The sequence below is a fragment of the Protopterus annectens genome, chromosome 5.part0, assembly GCF_019279795.1.
Source record: "Protopterus annectens isolate FY-2018-M chromosome 5.part0, PAN1.0, whole genome shotgun sequence".
Classification (NCBI taxonomy): Eukaryota; Metazoa; Chordata; order Ceratodontiformes; family Protopteridae; genus Protopterus; species Protopterus annectens.
Genome location: NC_056735.1, coordinates 337,784,494 through 337,800,127, shown reverse-complemented (window position 1 = coordinate 337,800,127; position 15,634 = coordinate 337,784,494).

Genomic DNA, 15,634 nt, shown 5'->3' with positions numbered 1-15,634 from the left:
TAACGGATAACATTATGTATAATACTAAAATGGAAGAATTATTAAGGATCAAAGATAAATATGAGGAAGTATCCATAAATGAAATAAATATAGCTTATTCTAAAATTGATTTAGCCTTGAAAGAACTTTAGAGTGATGGGTCAATCAATAAGCAGATGTGTGAATACCTTTATGTGGAGAAACCTCGTATGTCAGTTATTTTTGGCACTATGAAAGTGCACAAGGATACAAACAACCCACCAATCAGGCCTATAGTTTCAGCTAACGGATCAAAAACATATCCACTAGTTAGATTTGTGGATGATAAAATCAAGAATGTAGGGATAGACAAAGAAGGATATCTAAAAGACTCATGGGACTTATTAAAACGTGTAAATGATCAGTTATATAATAAAGATATCACATTTCTAACAGTTAATATTATAGATTGATTTTCTGTCATTCCACATCAAATAGGAATGGATTGGTTCCTAGAAGCTTTACTTGATACCAAAAAATTTAATTGGAAGGAACTAAGATTAATTATGGAAATCCTAGAACTGATAATGTTATATAATTTTGTAGTATTCGAAGGAGAATTTTTTAGACAAATAAAAGGAGTAGCTATGGGGGGCCTGTTGTGCCCCCAGATTTGCAAATAGAGTTTTAAATATATGGGAAAAGACATTTCTTACTGCATCACCATATATGAATTATTATAATTTCTATAAGCGATACCTAGATGATTTGTGCTTCTTTTGGTTGGAATCAGATGCAAAAATAGAAGAATTTATAAAATGTATTAATAATACAACAGATTTCCTTAAATTTACTTATACAACTAACAAAGAAAGGTTAGAATATTTGGATATCACAATATATAAGAACCACCAAGATAATAAGTTTGAGTCAAAAATTTTTAGAAAGGAGACTTTCTCCAACTCTTATTTATATTATACTAGTGCCCACCCCTTCAAACAAAAAAAAAGAACTTAGTCAAGGGACAGTATATCAGAATATCAAGAATGACTACGGTACAAAAGGAGTTTGAGGACAAATGTAATAAACTAAAAGTAATGTTTTTAAATAGAAAGTATCCAAAAAAGCTAATAGATGAAGTTGTGGATGAAGTAAAAACAAGAAGGGTAGGCGATTTTAGGTCATTGTTAGGGAAGGGAGTTCAAATGAATATGGAAAAATATGAAAATATGGAAGAAAAGGATAAACCTGATAATAATAATAGGGGTTTTCATAGTACATATATTATGAATTTTAATTATGAATCAGGGCTTATAAAACAGATAGTGAATAAAAATTGGAAAATGTTTTCAGAATTTTCAGACCTCACTACAATATTCAAACTCTAAGAAAAAGATTGTTACTAAAAATCTCCCAATTCTTCCTTAATATCTAACCCATTAAAAGCCATTCTGAAAGCAAGTGGTAATAAAAACTGCTTTTATAACTATCCAAATCCGGCCTTTCATCCACCCCTCCTGTTACTGATATATCATTACCCAAGATGTGATGGTGGGAATTGTCCCTATCTTCCATACATACCCGTAGGTCTACACCACAGGCTGTAATCCCCAAATGGGTTTAAATGTCTGCAGCATCAGCAACTGCCAACCACACCTTCTAACAGCTTACGCATAGGACAGTTGCTTCCTTTGCCTGCTAACAACACCATCTAACATCTTTCACATAGGACAGTCACTTCCTTTGCCTGCCAACAGCACCTTCTAACAACTTACACATGGAACAGTTGCTTCCATTGCCTGCTGACAACACCTTCTAACAGCTTACACATGGGACAGTTGCTTCTTTTGTCTGCCGACAACACCTTCTAACAGCTTAGACATGGAGCAGTTGCTTCCTTTGCAGCTCCCTTGTTACAGCTATGCATATTCATCATTGTCACTGCAATCTCTGTGTACAAACCACATACAAAGATAGTAACAAGAGCAATGCTTTAAAGTAATGGAACTCAAATTTTCTGTTCATCCATCTAAATGTCCCCTTCAATGAAAAAAAGTGATGTACTCCCCAAAACCCATTATATCCCATTATTAATAATGTCACATTCAGAACTAAATGATTGTACATGAGTTAGAGAACATGTGCAAGTTAATTGTTGTTTTTTCCTGTAATTATATGTCTGATAATGCTATTTTTGAATGCAATTCCAATTTTTCTTTCTCTCCTACCATTCCCTCTCTCTCCATTTCTTACTTAAGGATACATCTAGTTGCCATAACCTGGTAAATGCTCAGCAAATCTCATCAAGACTTTCTTTCTCCTCTAATAAAATAACCAAACCATGCCAACCAATTCAAAGAGAACAAAAATTAAAAAAAAAAAATCTCAAAAGGAAAATTTTGCCATTTTGTTTGTGAAACATTAAGCACTTTCATCCTCAAAGTGGACTTTATCAAAACTGCTTGACAAGTAAATACAACCATTACATATACTAAGTAGCATGCCATATAATCCAAACCAACCAATAAAAAAACTCTCATTACTGAACCAAAAACAAAAAACATACAAATAAAACTGTATCAGACTAACACGTCATGTAAATTAAACTTCACAGGATTTCATCTTTAAAACTCAACTTTTTGACAGGTGGTCATTCAACCCTGGAGGTTTGTAGGCATTTAATTTCAATTACCAAGTTAATTAAGCTCTCTCCATGGTCCTGCCCTTTTTGGGTTTCTTAATACTGGAAATGACAAAAAATGCAAAATGTTTTAAACTAGACCATATTAATATGAGGATAAATAAGCCATTTTAGTTATTTTATTTTTATTGTATTTTAATGACATCATAATGTTCATATATCTTAACTCTAACCGAGCTTTCAGTATTATCAACATAACATAATAAGCATCACATGAACAACACTGTGCTAAAAAACTGTTGCTTTAGTACTGCAGTAGTATTTTCCAGGGCAACTATTCATGCTGTCAAAATGTTTAATTGTAGTATTGCTAAGATCCAAAATAAACCAACATTGTTTACAACTCCTACATTTGGACATTTTGCCCCAAACTACATTTGTGGTGTTATATTCACCCTCAAACATTAAAACATTTCATGAACACAACTTTAGGTTAATCTCCAACAATCCTGTTAATGCAGCTAGCAAATACCTTTTCCAAATTATTTTTGAGGGTGTGTCTAATAATCCCATCATCTTTTGAAAATGTGATAAAAACATCAAAATTACAAATTCCATTAATATTCTTCTGTTGATTTATCACATCCTGATCATGCAAGATGGGCTTATATAAATTATTCCTATTTACAATTTCAGATGTTGCTGTTTTATTAAATTATGTGGGGTTATAAACCCATTTTAATGACATCTGTTTAAGCTTAACAATTTCTTTTAAAATTATGTTCTACTTTGATAAGTCTAGAAGGTCTAATCTCCAGACCTCTAATTTACCCACATTTTTGATGTTAAGGGTGACAACTGGAATAATTTAAATACAAGTTTGAAAAAGCCGATTTCCTAAAAATGTTAGATTGAAATTCATGTTCATTTTGATCTTCAATTAATCTTACATCACGATAGTTGATATTAGTATCCTAAACTGTATATGTAAACTGCAAAAATTCTGATATACCTTTCAAATAACCAAAACATTCCTCTAGCTATGCTCTATATCCTGACCATAATATAAACACATCATCCGAAATTTAAATTGGTGCTAATGCGCCACCCACTACAATACTGTTTTAAAGTATTCTCCCACAAAAAATAGAAAATTGCTTTTTAAAACAATTTTCATAAATGTCTTAATAAATCTGACTTTGATGGTGAGAAAATTTCATTCATGGAGTGAGTTTCAGCTTCTTATTTCTCTTATCTCCTGCTTCTACAGGGACATAGTGGCAAATGAGTCTTTTTCATTCACTGACAACTTCACATATTCAATGATAGGAAACCTCTTTCTGTGATGTACTGCCTGTATCATTCTATCCATTTCCTAATTATATATTTTTGACTGGTAGCACTCTATCCCCAGCTCAGTTGAACTTTGATTGGTAACATTGCATGCCTTTTTTGCATTTTAGTTGTCCTTTCTTACAGGTAGTTGGCTTCATAGTACAATGGATTGTCTCCTATGTACATATTCTCTTAGTCCTTTCATTCATTGACTTGGATGTTTTACCCTCCTTCTTCTTGGACCTTGTATTGCTTTATTCCTGCTGATTGATCCATGCTATGAGTTTAGCAACTTCATTCTGGGGATACCAAAATGAGTCTTTCAGCCTATCAAACTGGCATCATTACAGCTGGGCAGGCTATCAAGAAGATAACACCAAAGCATGACATTCACTTTTACAAAGCATATAAGCTTTATGACATCTGAGTAATGTTTCAGAAAGTTCTTTACTATTTTAATATTGGAATCTTTGTAAATTATATATCTTTTAATGATCTAGGTATCTTTTTTAATATTCTGTCTTTCATCTAGAAAGAGTGCACTAATACCAGCTCGTGATAGGGACGGGGTCCTTCAATATGCTTTCTCCTGTCTCTTTGTACCCTCTCCACTCCCACTGAAAATTCTGGTAGGGCTGCTAACCGTTGCTTTATAAAATCCTTAAAAAAACAAATTCAGTTTTTGGTATAGTTTATATAAACCAAATAATTATCACTTCAACACCCAGAGTGTTTTTTTTTCTAAACATGTGACTACCATGATATATTTTTTCCAAATTCTGACTCTGTACTGATGTTTTTTGTATCACAGAGTTGACATTTTCCCAAAGTAATCTTTATTCACTTACTTTTCTGACTTTGTTTTCTTGTTTCTGTATTGCATGCTTCACTGCACTGATATCCTCTGTGGTATATTTTATTTTTTCATGCTTTTTGCTGATTTAAAGGCTTCCTCCTGTTCTTCCAGCTTTAAAGCATCTACTCCTTTATCGAACTTTACATTTATTTATTATTTTTCCAAACCTTAGTACCTCAGGGTAACTGATTTGCCTTAATTTCTGGAAACAGCTGTTCCTATCTGATGGATTCATTTAATTTTTCTCTGTTATACTGATGACATGCTGCTTTACCTTTCGTTCCCTTAGGCCTCTGTCACTTTCCTGAGGTCTGGAATGCAGTCATACTTAGATAGCAGATAATCAGCTCAAACTCAGTATGAACATGATTGCCATAGCCATTTATGCCAGTCTTTGCAATTCACTTGTTTCACTTTTGCTGCCTGATATATTCTATACAGGCAAACAACTGGAATTCATGTTTAGGGTACATAATCTAGGTGTGATTATTGATGATCACCTCACCTCACTCTTAAGGACCAAATCTTTGAAGTCACCAAATCCTTCTGTTTCTGATGATTTACCATTGGTTGTGCATGTCTAGTCTCTTTGTGGCTGGACTACTATAATGCCCTTACCTAGAGTTACCAGTTGGTGAGCATGATCAGTTCTTTACCTGGAGTTACCAGATGATGGGCTTGATCAATAACATCTGGTGCAGATCTTTGATATTCAATTGCTTTCTGGGGTTCCCATAAACAACTAGACTACACAGGTGCTTTAATGACTATATTAGATACCTATTTGCTCTTGCATTGCATATAAGATCCTCATCCTATTCTCTCTCACTGTACATACCTTTGGTCTCTCTCCCTTTCCGTAGTAAATCAATTGATATTGGTCTTCTTGTACACTGCATTCCTCAGATCATGGACTGTTTCAGGTTCTGAGGTTCCATCTTTAGTCTGCTGGAGACTGTTCCATTGCTTATGTATGTCTGGGTCTTTGGAAGCTAGTCCTGAATTATTTTAGATGATCCCAGGGCTTGGCAGTTTCAGGCACTCCATAAGAAACTAAGACTATGGCTTTTTTGGGGGATTACTTCCACCTTAAATTATAACTCATTGTCCACACCTTAAGTTCTTATGGTTTGTTTTACTCTGGTAAACTAATGAAAATCTGCTTAGGCACAAAATAAACTTGAACTTCAGTAGCAAATATTAACTCATTAGTCTTGGAGTAAATGGTCATACATTGGTCTGTTAGGACTGAAATGTTCCATAGTACCTTGCCATCCAAAATTTAGCACTGCTTTTGGTAGTAGTTTGTGTGGAAGCATACACACACACATACACTGACACACACACACACACACACACACACACACACACACACACACACACACACACACACACACACACACACACACACACACACACACACACACACACACACACACACACACACACACACACACACACACACACATTCATCTGATGTTGCATGTCCCTCCTAGGGCAGCTGTACAAAATGCTTTGAGAAGATTATAGCATTCATTAGCACAATCCTATCCCAGATCCTAATGTAGTATTAAAGGGTAAGAACTCTTAGGAAGGCATATGATGTTCAGACTGAGGAGTGCCCCCCCCCCAAAAAAAAAAAAAACACTATATTTAAGAAACATAAAGCATTTCTTATCAATTATAGAAAAAAATGATGGTTAAATAAATTATTTACTTAGAAGGGAAAGTGGTGGATTGTGTGGCCTAGACTATTCTTACAAGCCATGAATGTCTATGTTTCATGCAGTATTTTCCCTCTTGAATAGTTATATAAGCAGAAATATAGCTACCATAACAATTCTGTTTTTGCTTAAGTACTAATGTCTATACGAAGAGAATTAAGTTATTTTTACACACACTGCTAGTCACCCTGTCTCATTGAAAGATGTATTAATTAATGTATAGATGTAAACATGTCCTCTCTCACCACATCCATAAACCTTATCTTAGGCCTTCCTCTTTTCCTCTTACCTGGCAGCTCCATCCTTAGCATCCTTTTCCCAATATAACCTGCATCCCTCCTCAGCACATGTCCAAACCAACACAATCTCGCCTCTCTTGCTTTGTCTGCAAACTGTCCAACCTGAGCTGACCCTCTAATATACTGATTCCTAATCATGTACATCCTAGTCACACCCAGTGCAAATCTTAACATCTTTAACTCTGCCACAACCAGCTCTGACTCCTGCCTTTTCGTCAATGCTACCGTCTCCAACCCATATAACATAGCTAGTCTCACTACCCTCTTGTAGACCTTCCCTTTCACTCTTATTGGTATTCGTCTGTCATAAATCACTCCTGACACTCTTCTCCACCCATTCCACCCTGCCTGTACTCTCTTCTCCAACTCTCTTCCACACTCACCATTACTCTGAACTGTTGATCCCAAGTACTTAAACTCATCCACCTTTACCAACTCTACTCCCTGCATCCTCACCATTCCTCTACCCTCCCGCTCATTTACACACATATATTCTGTTTTAGCCCTGCTTACCTTCATTCCTCTCCTTTCAAAAGCATATCTCCACCTCTCCAGGGTCTCCTAAACCTGGTCCCTACTCTCACTACATATCACAATGTCATCTGCAAACATCATAGTCCACGGGGCCTCCTGTCTGATCTCATCTGTCAACCTGTCCATCACCACTGCAAATAAGAAAGGGATCAGAGCTGATCCTTGATGTAATCCCACCTCCACCTTAAATGTATCTGTCACTCCCACTGCAGTAATCACCAATGTCACACTACCCTTGTACATATTCTGTACCACTCTTACATACTTCTCCGCCACTCCTGACTTCCTCATACAATACCACAACTCCTCTCTAGGCACCCTGTCATATGCTTTCTCTAAGTCCACAAAGACACAATGCAACTCCTTCTGACCTTCTCTGTATTTCTCCAACAACACTCTCAGAGCAAATATTGCATCTGCAGTGCTCTTTCCTGGCATGAAACCATACTGCTAGTCACTAATCATCACCTCCCTTCTTAACCTAGCTTCCACTACTCTTTCCCATAACTTCAAGCTGTGACTGATCAATTGCATCCCTCTGTAGTTACTGCAGCTCTGCACATCACCCTTATTCTTAAAGATAGGTACCAAAACACTTTTTCTCCACTCCTCAGGCATCCTCTGACTTTCAAAAATTTCATTAAACAATCTGGTTAAAAATTCCACTGCCACTTCTCCTAAGTACCTCTATGCTTTCACTGGTATGTCATCTGGGCCAACAGCCTTTCCATTCATCATCCTCTTCATAGCTGTCCTTACTTCCTCCTTGCTAATCCACTTCACTTCCTGATTCACTATCCCACATCATCCAACCTTCTCTCTCTCTCATTCTCTTCATTCATCAGCCCTTTAAAGTGTTCTTTCCATCTACTCAACACACACTCCACACTTGTGAGTACGTTTCCCTCACTGTCCTTTATCACCCTTACCTGCTGCACATCTTTCCCAGCTCTGTCCCTCTGTCTAGCCGATCAGTACAGGTCCTTTTCTCCCTCTTTAGTGTCCAATCTCTCATACAACTCTCTATATGCCTTATTCTTAGCCTTCGCCACCTCTCTCTTTGCCATGCGCCTCATCTCCTTATACTCATGTCTACTTTCTTCATCTCTTTGACAATCCCACTTCTTCTTCGCCAGCCTTTTCCTCTGTATACTCTCCTGTACTTCCTCCTTCCACCACCATGTCTCCTTGTCCTTCTTCCTCTGTCCAGATGTCACACCAAGCACCTTCCTAGCAGTCTCCCTTACTAGCTCTGCTGTAGTTACCCAGCTATTCGGTAACTCTTCATTGCCTCCCAGTGCCTGTCTTAACTCTTCCCTGAACTCCACCTCACAATCACCCTTTTTTAACTTCCACCATTTAATCCTTGGCACTGCTTTCACACTCCTCCTCCACTTCTTGATCACCAACATCATCCTACAGGCCACCATTCTATGCTGCTTAACTACACTTTCCCCAGTCACCACTTTACAGTCTCCAATCTCCTTCAGACTGCCCCTGCTACATAGGATATAATCCACCTGTGTGCATCTTCCTCCACTCTTGCACATCACCCAATGCTCCTCCCTCTTCTTAAAATATGTATTCACCACAGCCATGTCTATCCTTTTCGCAAAATCCATAATCATCTGACCTTCTCCATTCCTCTCCTTAACACCATACCTACCCATCACTTCCTCATCCCTTCTGTTCACTTCACCAACATGCCCATTGAAGTCCGCTCCAATCACTAGTCGCTCACGCTTGGGTACACTCACCACCACTTTATCCAACTCACTCCAAAATTTTTCTTTCTCATCCATCGCACACCCAACTTGTGGAGCATATGCACTAACAACATTCATCATTACACCATCAATTTCAAGCTTCATAAACATCACTCTATCAGACACTCTCTTCACCTCCAAAACACTCTTGGCATACTGTTCTGTTAGGATAACCCCTACCCCATTTCGTCTGCCATCCACTCCATGATAGAACAATTTGAACCCACCTCCTATACACTTGGCCTTGCTTCCCTTCCATCTGGTCTCTTGCACTCACAATATATCAACCTTCCTTCTCTCCATCATATCAGCTAGTTCTCTCCCTACACCAGTCATACTGCCAACATTCAAAGTTCCTACCCTCAGTACTACAATCCTAACCTTCCTCCTCTCTGCCTGCCTTCCCCCTCTTCTTCTTTGGCCAACATATGATTTATTCTAAATATGAAATGCTAACATACAAATGAAACTCAAAACAGAAAGGCAGAATACAAAATAAAAAGACTCCAAAATAATCATGTGTTTATGTGAGAAAGAAAGTGAGAAAAAGCAAGAAAGAGTAAGGAAACACAGAAAAAAAGGTGAAGTTTGACATAAAACCACTCCTAACTTTATATTATTTGGTGTGAATAATGCAGCCTTTTGTAAATATGAAAAGTGGAGATAAGACACAAGGACAAAGAAATATAGGACTTTGAACAGAAGTGAAATTAAAGGAATTGATAATTAATTTTGTTTTCTGTAGAGAAACAAGTATCAGTCTGTAGAACAAATAGATTCCATTAAAGCAAATTTTTTTGGATTGTTTTTTCTGCATATTAAATAGCAAATTAAACTTGGGTATGTTGCTTTTTGGAATTCATTAGTAAGTTAAAGTGTGATGTTAACCTTAACTAAAATGAAAAAAAAAACATATTACAGTCACCTTGCTTCATTAGTGAGTGCCTTTAAGCTGTCATATCTTAGAGATCAGTGTAAACCTTGCCAAAAAAATAATTGTATGCTGTGTAGGCACCACACTGGTGCGCACTTTTTCAAATATGTGTGAATGAGACAGTTTCTGAACTCAGTATCATTGCAACAGTTTCAGACTGCCAAGATTTTATATCATTTAAGTCATAAGATAATCTTTTAACCTTGCCAGTGACTAGATCTAAATTCCATTCTTCTGTGCAAAACCTTAATGTTTTATATAATTTTGAAAGCAATAACTGGCTCAGACCTTAGTCTTATACTGTACATGTTGTGTCACCACATATGGTGACTTATGTTAACTATATTTCGATAAACATTTTATTGTTTGTCTTTCAAAAAACCACCTTTCAAAAGTAAGATAATGCCTGTGAGTCCTGCTGAAAATTTAAATGCACCCACTTAACTGTCCAAGCTGCATTTGAAGGATATCAGGGAATCACATCTGTTGATGTGTAGTGATAGTTTATTCCAGAAAAGGCAAGGAGCTGAGCGATGAAACTATTTTACCATCACGTTTTATTTATTTCTTGACAGATGTTATGATCTGTAGAGCTAGTTCATAGGTGTGTACTAGGCTATTGGCCCTGGGGCCTTTACAAGCCTATCCCATAGAAGTGCCCTAGCATCGTGCCACCTGACGATAGTTCCCAGTGCCTCTATCAAGTAAAGCAACTGGAGTGATCACTGGGGTGAACTTTCTATTTCCCATCCACTCATCAAGATTTCTCTTGAAGAGGGCCAGTGAGGTGCTCTGTTTGACATGTAATGGGAAGCCTAATCCAGAGCATGGGCAGTCTCTGGGTTATGAACCTGTCCCTCCAGCATGTTATGCGGTAATGAGGTTCAGGTCTCTGGATTGTGTGGTGTAGAGTGACTGGGATTTTTTTAGATGTAGCAAGTCTAACTGAGCTGGGTCAGACATGGCTTTGTATGTCAAGCAGAGTTTGCCTCTTAGTAGATGATATGAGACAGAGAATAGCTGGAATGTTTTGAGTCTGTCCATGTAGGACATGTGTTTAAGGCCTAGGATCCTCTTAGTGAGCTACTTTTGTGGGCTTTCCAGCTGTTGCATGCATCTAGTGAGGTACATGCCAAATGGGGCATTATACTCGATGATTGGCCTAATGAAGGAAGAGTAGAGAGAAATAATTACCTCTTTCTTTCTGGATGCAAAACCCTTGGTAATGAGATGTGCTACATAGAAGGAGTTTCTGACCACAGTGGTAATGTGGTGGTCGAATGAGAGGTTGCTTTCAACCTGTGTCCCCAGATCTCTTATAATGCCTTCAGTGTTTAGTGGGCTCCCATCAATGGGGTATTTAGTGGGAACTGAGTTTTTCCCAAAGGGTATGATGACAAATTTTTTGGCATTAAGCTTAAGGCCATGGTTTTGACACCAGTCATTGATCTCAGTGAGGCCTTTCTGTATGATGTCTACATCACTTGGGGAGTTAATATTGGCTCCCAGCTTGCAGTTGTCTGCGAACATGGTCAGCCAGAGTCCCTCCGTGTTGACCTGGACTTCTGACTAGTAGATGCCAAACAGGAGAGGACCCAGGACCAATCCCTGTGAGACTCCACTCATGACTGGTCAGCAGTCTGACTTAGAGTCTGCTACTTTCACATTGTGGGTTATATCTGTGAGCCAATTTGCAACCTACCTTGTGATATAGGGGTTGATGCCTAGTTTGGTGAGTTTATTAATAATTCCTGAGTGGGGAATGGTATCAATGGCCTTGGCCAGATCAAGGTAGGCTGTATGAACTGCCTTGTCCTCATCTACAGCTCAGTTGACTGACTCAGAGAAGTTGAGCAGGTTGAGCACGCATGATCTATCTTTCACAAAACCAAATTACGTAGGATCTGGATTTTGGAGATTCCCTAAATCCTTGTTAATTAGGTCTTTGATGATGTGCTCCATAGCCTTACATATCAGACTCATCAGGCTAATGGGGCGACAATTCCCAGAGTCTGTAGTCGCTCCACCTTTATGAAGAGGGATGACTGCAGCTGTGCGCCATTCAATAGAGACAAAGCCTGAGGTGAGGCTGTAATTGAACAGGGCACACAGATGTGGTAACAGTTCACTTTGTAGTTCATGTAGAACACATCCAAGGATTCTACTGGGTCCCATAGAGTCTGTATTTTTGGCCTTGGACAATGCAGCTTTAACCTGTGCTGCAGTAATGCTGAGTGCCATGGCATTCCTCCGGTGTTGTGATTGGTCATTTGGGGGGAGAGAGGGGTAAAGTTGGCACTGAATCTGTCGGCCAGTATGTTGGCAATATCTGTTGGCTCAGTATAGGAGGTACCATTGCGCAGTAACTCAGAGCAAGCCTGGGTATTGCCATGGAGATTACTGATATAACTATAGAAGGCATTGTGGTTGTTTTTAGTGTCTGCTGCAATTCTGCCTTCATAGCTGGGTTTAGAGGTTTTGATGGGGGATCTCAACTTTTTGTTGAGGCAAATAAGGGAGTTTTTCCAGTCTTGGGACTTCACCTTTTTCTGCAACAGTTTCTTCATTCTGTTGTAGAGTTTATTAATGGCAGGGAACCACCAGTTTGGCTTCATTTTTGGGAGGAGAGCATCTTGATTCTGTTGGGTATGGCTAGTTCCATGCATTTATGTACGTGTTCATACAGTGCAATGGTGTATGATTTGGCAGTCATGCATCTATTTTCTATTGACATGGGTGCTGTGAAGTTAGCCACCTCTGTTTTAGGAGTCCAAAGTCAGCTTTAGATAAGGTTTTCATGGTGGCTACCTTTGTGGGGGGGGTGTGGGTGAGATGTAGATTTCCATGGTGATCAGTTTATGGTGAGATCTAACCAGAGAGGAAATGATAATTGGTGTAGAGCAACGGTTGCCTATGTTAGTAATAACCAGGTCAAGGATGTTGCTTCCTCTAGTGGGGGTAAGAATGAGCTGGTCCAGGGCATTGGAGTTGATGAATTCCAGGAATCATTGGGCCAGTGTATTGGTGCATGAGTAGTTTTACCAGTTGATGGAGGGGTAGTTGAAGTCACCTAGTATGAGAGTATTGGGCTGGACCCTAATAGTTTTCAGGGTGCTTAGAGATGTGGAGTGAGAGTCTTGGGACATGGTTGGGGACCTATAGCAGGCTACAACCTGAATTGCCATCTTACCCTTCATGCTGTCAGAACAGTTTTACTCGTTAAAGAAAAGAGGTTTGAAAATAACTGTATCTGAAACAGCACAGTATGCTAGGTACATGTCTCTGTTCAGGAGCCTGTAAGACTCTGAGTGCAAAGAGAAGGACTCCAGTATCTTCTTTTATCTTCACATGTTGAATGCAGTTAAAAAATCCTTCTACACTTTGTAACATATTGTCAAGGGCATTTCTTCTAAAACAAAGGAAGTCATTAACCCTCTGTATTCTGCCCTAATGCATCCTCTGGTGGCATGTATCTAGCATGACATATTAAAAAATGTGAAACATCACAGAGGTTCCTGACAAAATGGATCTCTTATAGGTTCATAGGTTGGTACTAGACTATCGGCCCTAAGGCCTAAGCAAGCCTAGCCATAACAATTCCCTAGAAATTTCTTCCCACAATATTTACTTCTCTGGGTCCCTGTCTAACAGGGTGAATGACATGATCCCCGGGGTGAAATTCCTATCTCCCATCCAATCATCAAGGTTCCTTTTGAAGAGGGCCAATGAGATGCTCTGCTTGACATGTATGGGCTGTCTATTCCAGAGTATGGGGAGTCTCTGGGTCAGGAAGCTATCCCTCCAGCATGTTTTGTTCATTGTGATGATAAGGTTTAGATCCCTGGAGCGTGTGGCCATGAGGGATTGGGATTTCTTTAAGTGGAGCATGTCCAACATCTCAGGGTTTGACATGGCCTTGTATATTAAGCAGAGATCACCTCTGAGTAGACGATATGCCACAGAGTATAGCTGCAGTGTTTTTAGATGGTCAGCATATGGCATCTGCATTAGGCCTGTGATTCTTTTAGTGAGGTATTTCTGTGGCCTTTCCAGCTGTTGCAGATGTCTAGTGAGGTACATACCAAATGGGGCATTATACTCTATAATGGGTCTATTGAGGGATGAGTACAGTGGGACAATGACCTCTTTTTTTCTGGATGAAAAGCCCTTAGAGATGAGGTGTGCCACATAGAAGGATTTCCTGACTGTTGTGGCGATGTGGTTATTGGAAGTGAAACCACTGACCACTTGTGTCCCTAAGTCTCTCATCATGCTTTCGATGTTTTGTGTCCTGCCACCTATGTGATAGTTCATGGGTACATGTTTTTTTCCAAAGGGGATAACTATACATTTCTTGGCATTAAGCTTGAGCCCATGGCTCTGGCACCAGGCATCTGTTTCTGTAAGGCCCTTTTGTAGAATATCCACATCATTTGCGGATTCAATAATGGCTCCCAGTTTGCAGTCATCTGCTAACTTTGTTAGCCAGAGTCCCTTAGTGCTGGCCTGCACTTCAGAGTAGTAGATGCCAAACAACAGTGGTCCCAGGACTGAACCCTGAGGTACTCCACTTGTCACTTGTCTGGAGATGGAATTGGAGTCAGCTACTTTTACAGTGTGGGTTCTGTCAGTATGCCAGTTGGCATCCCATCGAGTGATGTAGGGATTTATGCCCAGCTTAGTAAGTTTATCTATAATTCCTGAGTGGGGGATGGTGTCGAAGTCCTTGGCGAAGTCCAGATAGGCTGTGTGGACTGCCTTACCCTCGTCCACAGCTCTGGAGACCAATTCAAAGAAGTCAATCAGATTCAGGAGACAAGATCGGCCCTTCACAAACCCAAACTGGGTGGGGTCCAGTGTTTGAAGGTTGCCAGTGTCTTTGTTTATAAGTACCATGATAATGCATTTCATGCCCTGGCAGATCAGGCTTGTCAGACTGATGGGACAGTAGTTCCCGGGATCCAAGGCAGATCCTCCCTTGTGGAGCGGGGTAACTGTTGCTGTGCGCCACTCACTGGGCAGGAAGCCTGAGGTGAAGCTATGATTAAACATGAAACTTAGGTGGGGTGCCAGTTCATTTTGTATTTCATGTAGTACACAGCCTGGGATGTCTCTGGTCCCATGGATGCTGTATTCTTAGCTTTGGAGAGTGCTCTTTCTACCTGTGTGGCTGTGATTATCGGAATTTGGCAATCTTTTGGTATTGAGATGGGCCCTTTAGGGGGTGAGAGGGGGGTGAAGTTGGCACTAAATCGATCTGCCAGGATATTGGCAATATCCTTGGGATCAGTATATTTAATGCCATTCTGTTGTAGCGCCGATCAGATCTGAGCATTGCCATTTAGATTCTTGACATAACTATAGAATGCCTTGTGGTTGTCTTTGGAATCTTTCGCAATTTAATTTTCGTAACTAGCTTTTGAGGATATTATGAGGGATCTCAGCTTCTTACTGAGGCTGGTGAGGGAGTTTTTTGCATCCTGGTATTTTCCTATTTTCTGCAACAGTTTCTTCCTTCTGTTGTATAGTTTGTTTATAGCAGGGGACCACCAGATTGGCTTCCTTTTTTTGGGAGAAGAGCATCTCG